The 10,650-nt window shown below is 41.0% G+C and overlaps 1 non-coding gene across 1 annotated transcript; it reads right to left on the reverse strand.

Moving 5' to 3' along the window:
- Positions 1-4,937: 4,937 nt before the first annotated feature.
- Positions 4,938-5,055, reverse strand: LOC145118204 (5S ribosomal RNA). The gene has a single exon (XR_013713171.1). It is a non-coding gene; the product is annotated as a 5S ribosomal RNA (ribosomal RNA).
- Between the last annotated feature and the right edge of the window lie 5,595 nt (positions 5,056-10,650).

The raw sequence follows: 10,650 nt of genomic DNA on the forward strand, positions 1-10,650 counted from the left end.
GAGTAAACTCGGAGTTTAGACCATAAACCCCCAATGACTATATATATGGCACTTAGCCATTTTTCTTCATTTCTTCCATTTCAAGCTAGAGAAAACCCAATTTCTCTCCCAAGGATCGTCAAGCTTTCGTCCCCCAACCCTCGTATACGTAAGTTCTTCTATCCTAGCGTACATTAAAACTTGTTATACTTCCATATGTCAAGAAATCATCCAAGAAACACCAAGAACAAGGTGTTTACGGTCCAAGGTGTTCTTGGACCGTAAACCCTAAAATGGGTGTCAATGTGTGCCTTGGTTCATTCTAAGCCTTGACAATTTGCATAGGTCCCTTCCTTGATGAGTTTAGCACTCGAAAATCACATATCCCCATGATCATATGTGTTTACGGTTTGGGGAGACCATCCCAAAACCGTAAACACCTCCAAAAGGTGTTTAGATGCCCCTAAATGCCTTCAAATGGTTGGATAATGGAGTAGAACCTTACTTGCATGAACTAGGGACCCCAAGAACATGAAATGAAGGGACAAACATGAGTTTACAGTTTGGGAAGGTCTCCCAAAACCGTAAACACCTTTCCAAGGTGTTTAAATGCCCTTAACACCTTCCTATGCTTGTTTAAGAGACTAGAACCTTGCATGCATAGCCTAGAGCCACCAAAGCACAAGAGAAATGGACTAACATGGGTTTACGGCCGTAAACCCATGTGTTTACGACCTTAAACTCCCCAAGGAGTGGTTCAAAAACCGTAAACTCCATAAAGTGTCGATTTTGAGCCCCAATCACTTCCATAGCCCTTGATTCGAGTCTAGCATAATTCCTAGAGTGAGATAAGACCTTTAAGCACCCCATGGCACCACTACCATGACTTTACGGCCGTAAACTGATGGGGGAAATGGTCCTCCAACCGTAAACACCCTTAGGGGTGACCATTTGAGGTGTAAACTCCAAAGTGAGACCATACACTCCTTAGATGCAACCCTTAGCACTCATAACACTTGAAGCAAAGTGTTTTCACACATTTGGATGTCTTTACTTGTTTAATTAGTGATTAGATAACTAATTGGATACATGTATGTATCATTACATGTTACATAGGATCACTGTGTGTGTTCAAGTCCTCACTCGACACATAGCATCCTACCCGGCACTTCCATCCGATCCACTCGCTACAGGTGAGTTCATACCCCCTTAATTAACCTTTTAAATATTTTTAAATGCTTTTATGGGGGGGGGGAATACAAGTTAAATCATGCTAGTTATCATATCAATCACATGTGATTAATAACCCGCACGCAAAAGGAATTACTACACTTTTATCTATTTTAACAAATGTGTTATTTTAAATGACTTTCTAAAACGTTTTTACTAGTTTAAACCTCTTTATCAAACTGTCTTACACTCTGTATACTTCCTTTCAAAAATATGTTACAGTTGTGTTTCAACCAAGGTTTTCTTACACTTAAACTGTCTTATCAAAACTGTTTTCAAATCGTTTTATAAACTGACATCAAGTCATCTTTTCGTAGTTATTAAACTTTTCAAAGGTTTTACAAAACTTCTTTTATGCTTTTATTTTAATTAAATGCATGCCTATATATGTATAGTTATATAAGTAATGTTTAAAGGACTTAGGACGGATATTTGGCTAATTTTTGAAGTGCTTAATCACGGAAATAAAACAACTGGAAATTTCGGGTTGTCACATCATCCCCCCGTTAGAGGGAATTTCGTCCCGAAATTAGAATTTAGGAAGAGGAGTAGACATGAATAACCGAGACAAGAAGTGGGGATATTTCTTAATCAATTGATTCTCGCGCTCCCAAGTGAATCTAGGTCCTTGGTTGGCGTTCCAGCGAACCTTCACTAATGGGAAGCGGCGTTGCTTCGTCCGTTTGACTTCTCGGTCCATGGTCACTACGGGTCTTCCACGAAGGTGAGGCTCTTGTGAAGCTCGATCTCGTCGAGTGGGATTACAAGAGTCTCGTCGGATAGATACTTCTGCAAGTTCGAGACGTGGAGGGTAGAATGTACTTTACTAAGCTCGTGGGGTAGATTGAGTTTGGGAGTTACAAGGCTGATTCTGACAAGAATCTCGGAGGGCCTAACTACCTTTGGCTTTAGCTTTCCACGCTTTCCGAAGCTTATTAAGCTTTCCCAGAGTGAGACTTCCAAATGAATTTGGTCTCTCACCCGGAGTTCTAAAGGTTTCTCCCTCTTGCTTCTCTTCCCAGTCAAGGGCAGCTCTCTTCTGGGTCAAAGTCATAAGAGGTTCTGTAATTTGCGAGGAGTCCTAAATGGATTACGACAGTAGGTCAGCGAGACCTAGAATTTGGCGAATTCTCGTCGGCGCCTTTGGTGCTGACAAATTCTCAATGATTTTGATTAATTGAAAGGGTCCTCAAGAATTCTCACTTCACTAATAGTGTGTCTTAGGAATTTGACTCTTCAATTCCAAAACTCGAATCTAGAGAACTTCGGGTAAGGCTTCTCTGATCGTATTGTTTCCATGGTTTGTTGTAGCTGCTCCTTATGGTTTCCTTCTTACTACGAGGGTAGATAGGTAAGTTATTTACAAGCACAATGACGAACTGATCCAAGTAAGAATGGCGTACTCTATTCATTAAGTTCATGAATATTGCGGGCGTATTGGTCCTATCCGAGGGGTATCACTACGGACTCGCAGTGTCCGCATCGAGTTTGGAAGTTTGTCCTCTGGACATCCTTCTTTAAAAACTCGCAACTGGTGATATTCGGATCTTAGGTCCATTTCTGGAGGGTATATCGTTCCTTGCGGTTGGTCGGCTTGTTCACCTATGCAAAGCTGATAGTAATGATTTCCTACTGGAGATATTGTCAAAGCCTCTGACGTCGATGGACCTACGAACAATTCGTCTTTCTCCTTGAAGAATAAGATCGGAGCTCTCCATGGCGAGGAGCTTGGTCCTTCAATTCCATTGTTGAGTAGTTTGTTAGGTTTGACCTAACAGTTCTTGGAGCTCGGGGGTTAGACTGTAGGGCGATCTGGTTACAGGAGTCGTACTGGGTTCTGAGTTTGTTCGCATGACGATGTGATTACTTGCAGTCTTGTGCAGTCTCTGTCCTGAAGTTCGTATTAGAAATCATACATGGCTCATCGATCTCAGTCTCGTGTATACGATTCGTATATAATTAAGATTGAAAAGGTAGTCGAATAAATGATTCTTCTTTAAGCTCACATCCCAACGAGGAAAAGAAGTTAAAGGGGAATCATTAATTCTAAACCTGTAGAACCTTGATTATATACCACCCTTGTGTATACATTCTTCAGTGATGGATCAACCGTACGAGTCTTTGGATTGAACTTGACGTACTGCACTAGTGGTACTTCGGGGAGGTTCGCTGAGGCTTCTTCGGAAGGATAAGAAACGCGAGGTACTCTACGCATTAATACTTCGTAGTTCTGAAATGACGGCTTCGCTAGAAAGATGATTTCGAAGAAAGAGATTCACGCACGAAACTGGTATTGTGAGTATCGAATGGACTCTGGTCGTGTGATAAAAGCGGAATCATTTGGAAATAAAGGCACTAGATTTGATCATAAAGACGCTACAGACAAACATAACAGTGCAACTTTTACTGAGTTACAGTACTATAGATTCACTACTAGACTATTGCTGCGAACTTGGTATACTACAAAAGACAAGTATACGCCGTACGAGGGTCCCTTAACTAACGGGATCTCGTAAAAGATGAGACTCAAGTTGCACTAGTTTTTAAACAGTTTGGAAAACATACAAAATACAACTGATGGGAAACGTTCCTATACTATAGTAGGGTCCTTTGTTGCTCTGGGGTCAAACTCATCCTGATCCCCCGTCACCCTTTTCTGTTGGGCAGTCCCTTTTGAAATGTCCCATTACACCACATAGATGGCATATCCGAGAAATTTCGACGTTGGTGGTTGAAGTAATGTGTTGGATCCGAGTCCTGCAGTAATTGATGGTGTGTCCCATTTTGTTGCAGTTCAAGCACCGCATTACCCGACAAGGTCCATGATGGTGATATTTGCATTTGTTGCACTCCGAGAGATTTCCAGCATACGATCTGGCTGGGTTAGGGATAACTGGGATGCCAGTAGGAATGACAGTATAAGTTGCAGACGTCGTGGCTGCGAAGGCTGTCATAGGTTGTTGTCTCTTGTTCGCCCCTTGGGGTGCTTTGCCTTTACCCCTTTTCCTGAACCTTTGTCTGTTATTCTTGGGCTTGAGATTTGGAGTGTTGCGGCAGTTTGTTACTCGCGGGTGTACTTGGTTGTCGTTTGGATTGGAATTATTGATACCTATTTCGCTAACGTTTGCGTTGTTAGCGTTAAGGTGAGTCAGAACAGCTGACACGGCGGCTGATACTGCAGCTTGAAAGGTGGCTGCATCGATATGAAGGGTAGGGGTTTCGTTGTTCGGATGACTGTTTCCGGATGACGACATGATCCTGCAACACGAAAGACAAGGAGTTCGTGAGTGACTATGGTTGACCCTTGATTATTTTGATTCTGACAAAGAGATGAGTTATTATACATGAAAACTTAGCTTATACACATTATGATATAATCAAGACTGGGCGGATAGTAAAATGTGTGATTCTACTTTAGTTTCACATCCCAACGAGGAAAAGAAACTAAGTTAGAAATCTCACATTCTACTGTCTACCAGGTCTTCGTTATATATAACTTGGGAATGTATAAGCGAGGAAATCATACTAATAACCTTCTTACTAACCCTTCTTAATGAACTGGAATTCCTAGTAAGCGCTATCATTGGACCTAGATGTATTTCGATCGTTCACCTGTAGAGTAGAAGTATGTTCTCGAAGGTTTGACTTACATCCCTATGATGCAGTCCTAGTACGGAGTAGAAGTAAGTTCGTAGAATGGTCTTAAGACGTTTGACGTTCAAACAGGGGGTTTTCAACACGAGGACTTCCCAGGGGGTCACCCATCCTAGTACTACTCTCGCCCAAGCACGCTTAACTGCGGAGTTCTGATGGGATCCGTGCATTAGTGCTGGTATGATCGCACCCCTGAAAGAGAATTGGGAATGATCCCTGAGTTAAATTACCCTAGTCTAATGACCTGAATAGAGTGGGTTTCAAATAGACTCAAATGATAAGATGATGAAAGTATTTGAACAAGGAATGATATAGAAGTTAGCCGCCGCCAATATCATTGATATTTATGATGTAATAAGTTTGGGAAAAGTTGACCTTGTAGAAGGTCTTACATCATATCCGGAGTAGAAAGGTTTTGGCCGTATAAGGCCTAACTAAAAGTACCTACAGTACAAGGTAGTTACATAGAAAATGCTACATAGGACATAGGTAGGAAAACGATTCTTCGAAACAAGGAAGGAAAGTAAGGCATCTCCTACTGATGACGGTCACCCCTAAGGTGAACCCTTAGTTCAGTCAGTTGACGTTCCATATCAAGCAGGTGTCTTTCGTACACCCTCTGGCGTACTCGGAGTTCTATGACTTCGGCTCGTGATTCGGCCAGTGCTTGCAGCAGGGTTTCATGGTCTCTTTCAGATCTCTCACGAGCATCTTCCAGGCGAATGGTGCGGATCGTATGCATTCTCGCATTGGCGACAACTTCTGTGATTTGATGGAGAGCTGTTCTGCCTTGAATCTCATTTCGGGCCACTCTGCGGACCAGGATTGGCAAGACTCTGTCTGCTGAGCCCCCTTCGCTTAGGTCATAAAAGCTTCGGTCTCCATTAAATGGCATGGGCTGATCCTGCACTTGGCTCCATGTTTCCAAGCTTTCCACCCACAGAGGCGTCGGGCCTTGAAAAGCCGGACGAGGGTTAGGATTTGGAACAAGAGTCGTCGGGGGTAGGTTCTCCACCTCAGGTTCGGAGTCAGAACCACCAGCAAGGCCTTCAGCTTGGTGACCATCCATAGGGATTGGGCGATCATTCTCTGGTTCCTCTTCGAGCCATCTAGCATTGTCGTGGTTACGGTAGTACGGGTCGTCGTGGGGATGGAATCCAGCCATGATATCTACGCGAGAAACGGGATATAAGAAATAACTAATAGACGTACTAATTAGATAATTATAAGATGATCTTTATCAGATACCTCAATACTTGTTTAGTGCATACTAGTTATATGTATTTAGGACAGGATAGACCTTCGAATAAGTGACCCTAACTCTAAGCCCCCAACCAAACAAGGACAGGACATGGAGCAAAGATTCACAGATTCTGAGTCTATGACGTCCTGGATACATATAATTTTAATGTATCCACTAAGCAATTATTGACCTATTGATAAAAATCTATTTAGTTCTCAGGTAAGTAATTATAATAGCACCAAATACCTCTATGGTATTTCGTTGTGGTAGTGTTGGTAAGTTTTTTAGACTTGTTACCACATCACAACCATTCTTGGGCATGTGCTAATCACTCCTCGGACCAGCATAGTTGATCAGGCTATGCCACTCCCAGGACTGACCATACATCTCCAAGCTTACTTGTGATATTCAACAATCGTAATACTTTTGTTCTTGTCGTTGTGACACTGATTTTAGTATGAATGCAGGCACGTATACTTCATTAAATATTTTATTATTTATGAGTATTAACTCTTGACCAGAGTGTTTTAATCCCATTGTATTTATAGTTAGTATATCTTTTATGGGTTGATATACTTAATTCACTATAAACAATGCTCTGATACCAATCTGTCACACCCCAAAACCGAGAACGGCGGAATACGTTCTGGGGTGGAGGACTTCATGTAGTGTATCACAACAATGTAAAGTAGTAAACAAGCAACAACATCATCCATTGCATTAATAGTAAAATTTTGATTACAAGTGTGTTCTTTCATAGCATAAACAACATAATGAATATTCAAAATAAAAGACGAGTCTTGACTGCTCCGTCTTCTCTAAACCTTGCATCGGTACCTGTCTATTTGTGACCTGAGAATACAAGTTATTTTGAAAGCGAGTATCAGCAATGAAGCTGGTGAATTCATAAGTATTTAGTGTCGTTACCTTGAAAAGTTGTTATGAAAGATTTGTAAAACTTTGAGAAAGCCGTTTTGTATAAGTGTGAAACTCTAGAAAATCCCATATTTTCTACTAGTATAAAAAGTAGTCTTCTACCAAGACTCGAGTGTTTTTGAAAGTATGAACCTCTACGTAAGTGAAAGTTTTACCTTGTACAATTATTATTATTCAAATCTAATCTACCTCGTCGATTATGTGAATGTGACACAAAGTAAAGGTAATAAAGGAAGATAATATAATAACAGATAGCGCATCCTTTTGCATTAGGACACTCACGACATGGAAACTCGCCGAACAGTACACCCGTAACTATGTGAAAGTGGCACACAGTAAGGGTAAGGGTATCCTTGGGTACTAGGATATTCACGGCGTGGAAACTCGCCGAACAGTATAACTGTAACTATGTGAATGTATCACACAGTAAGGTAATCAAGAAAGTATCCTTTTAGTATCTACTCATATAATATGTAATAGTATCTAATAATATAGGATCTATGTTATCGTATCTATGTACAGGTACCCATGTAATAGTATCTCTACGTACAGCACATATGTAATCGTATCTATGTAAAAGTATCCATGTAATAGTATCTCTACATACAGCACATATGTAATCGTATCTATGTAAAAGTATCCATGTAATAATATCCCTACAAATAGCATGTATTCGTATAGACTCATGAATGAACTGACTCTTGTGTGATTCCTTGTACTAGGAATGGCAAGTAGTATCTCCTAACTATACCTATTATAGTTAATAGTAAGGTACGAGTATAATCGGAAGTATACCTTTGCTACCCAAAGGTACTGAACTGACTGATGGAACTTTTATGACTATATATGTATACATGATATATATAACTAATATTTAAACGACCTTCGGACGGATAACCGATACCTACCAGACCACATCCCAACGAGGAAAAGGAAACAAGGCGAGTTATCCGTCCTAAGGTCATTTAAATATTAGTTATATATATCATGTATACATATATAGTCATAAAAGTTCCATCAGTCAGTTCAGTACCTTTGGGTAGCAAAGGTATACTTCCGATTATACTCGTACCTTACTATTAACTATAATAGGTATAGTTAGGAGATACTACTTGCCATTCCTAGTACAAGGAATCACACAAGAGTCAGTTCATTCATGAGTCTATACGAATACATGCTATTTGTAGGGATACTATTACATGGATACTTTTACATAGATACGATTACATATGTGTTGTATGTAGAGATACTATTACATGGATACTTTTACATAGATACGATTACATATGTTCTGTACGTAGAGATACTATTACATGGGTACTTGTACAAAGATACGATAACATAGATCCTATATTATTAGATACTATTACATATTATATGAGTAGATACTAAAAGGATACTTTCTTGATTACCTTACTGTGTGATACATTCACATAGTTACGGTTATACTGTTCGGCGAGTTTCCACGCCGTGAATATCCTAGTACACAAGGATACCCTTACCCTTACTGTGTGCCACTTTCACATAGTTACGGGTGTACTGTTCGGCGAGTTTCCACGCCGTGAGTGTCCTAATGCAAAAGGATGCGCTATCTGTTATTATATTATCTTCCTTTATTACCTTTACTTTGTGTCACATTCACATAATCGACGAGGTAGATTAGATTTGAATAATAATAATTGTACAAGGTAAAACTTTCACTTACGTAGAGGTTCACACTTTCAAAAACACTCGAGTCTTGGTAGAAGACTACTTTTTATACTAGTAGAAAATATGGGATTTTCTGGAGTTTCACACTTATACAAAACTGCTTTCTCAAAGTTTTACAAATCTTTCATAACAACTTTTCAAGGTAACGACACTAAAATACTTATGAATTCACCAGCTTCATTGCTGATACTCGCTTTCAAAATAACTTGTATTCTCAGGTCACAAATAGACAGGTATCGATGCAAGGTTTAGAGAAGACGGAGCAGTCAAGACTCGTCTTTTATTTTGAATATTCATTATGTTGTTTATGCTATGAAAGAACACACTTGTAATCAAAATTTTACTATTAATGCAATGGATGATGTTGTTGCTTGTTTACTACTTTACATTGTTGTGATACACTACATGAAGTCCTCCACCCCAGAACGTATTCCACCGTTCTCGGTTTTGGGGTGTGACATAAAGTCTTCCTGCTGCGAGGTTCCACTCTCCCCCACTTTAAATATGCTAGAAACTGAGAACTTCATAGTCCTTTGATACCCAGACTAACTCGAACTCTACCACTCGATTCCAACCATTGATATTCTATTACGCGGTAGGATCTGAATCCACACAACATTCATACATTCCAATACACATACAATCGAGGACAAAGATAATTAATCGATACATAACATGATATCAATTTAAACCAAGCTAAATAAGGTAATTCCATTTAACTGATAAACCAAGATTACAACTAAACTTGAAACATAAACGGAAGTAACAAATTAACGCCAATACTACCACAATTGCTAAATAGAAGAACTGCCAACTCAAATCTCGGTCCTCAGCACCCCGGTGGTCCCATGATGACTGTCGGGTATCTGCAATGCTAAGGGTGTAGGATAAAACACCTCACTGGGAAAATGACAACGAGCTCTTATGTGGCCCTCCTGACTGCAATGGAAAGCATCTCGTGCACTCCACCTGCAATCTCTACCAAAATGACCCTCCTCGCCACACTTGTGACATAAAAAGGTATGCGCCTCCCTCCAACTGATCTTGAACTCTGACTGGCGGACTTGAACCGTTTCCTGCAGGCTAGGACTGATCCGGAGCCTGACATTGCTCCATCGCATGAGTCTCTATCTCAATCTCTCACTTCCTTGTGGTATCCTGAAGCTCAGCGAGAGAACCATAGAGCTGGGTGGACACGAACTTTCGAATGTCCGTCTTGAGCATGCTCAAATACCGAGTCATCTGAGCCTGCTCCGAAGCAACGAAATCAGGACTGAACAAATCCCTCTCAATGAACATCTTGGTGATCTCCGTCACCGACTCGGTCGTCTGTACCAGATCCAGGTACTCCTGGGTCAGTCTCTCCCTCTCTACCAGGGGAACATTCCTTGCACGAAGCATCTCCGAGAACTGCTCCCAAGCCATCCCGACCCTCTGCTCAGGAGTATAAGAACTAGTCACCAGTCTCCACCAATCCCTTGCCCCTAACCTGAGAAGGTTCAGGGCACACTTGACCTTCTGGTCATCCGGACAAGAACACATGAAGAAACAACCCTCCATGTCAGACATCCATCTCATCGTCGAGACCCCATCAAACTCTGGGGGCTTCATATTATCGAAGTCCCGGTACCGGAAAGCTCTCTCTCCTCGAGCCCTAATTTCAGTAACACTCGCGGTGGCTGCAGCAACAACAACCTCATAAAGTGTAGCATAAGGATCATCGAAAAACTCAATCATGGCGGTCTTGACCATCCCTAGCAACTCCGGAGTCACCTCCCTAATAAAAGAAACAACATCCTTATGAATGATCTCCCTAACTCGGTCCTCCGTCAATCCTATCCCATCATGGTCACCAGCTCTGGCTCCTAATCCTGAACCTCCAATAGCCGCCATACTGA

Source organism: Lactuca virosa, chromosome 5, assembly GCF_052849685.1.
Source record: "Lactuca virosa cultivar CGN04683 chromosome 5, Lactuca_virosa_CGN04683_v6, whole genome shotgun sequence".
Lineage (NCBI taxonomy): Eukaryota > Viridiplantae > Streptophyta > Magnoliopsida > Asterales > Asteraceae > Lactuca > Lactuca virosa.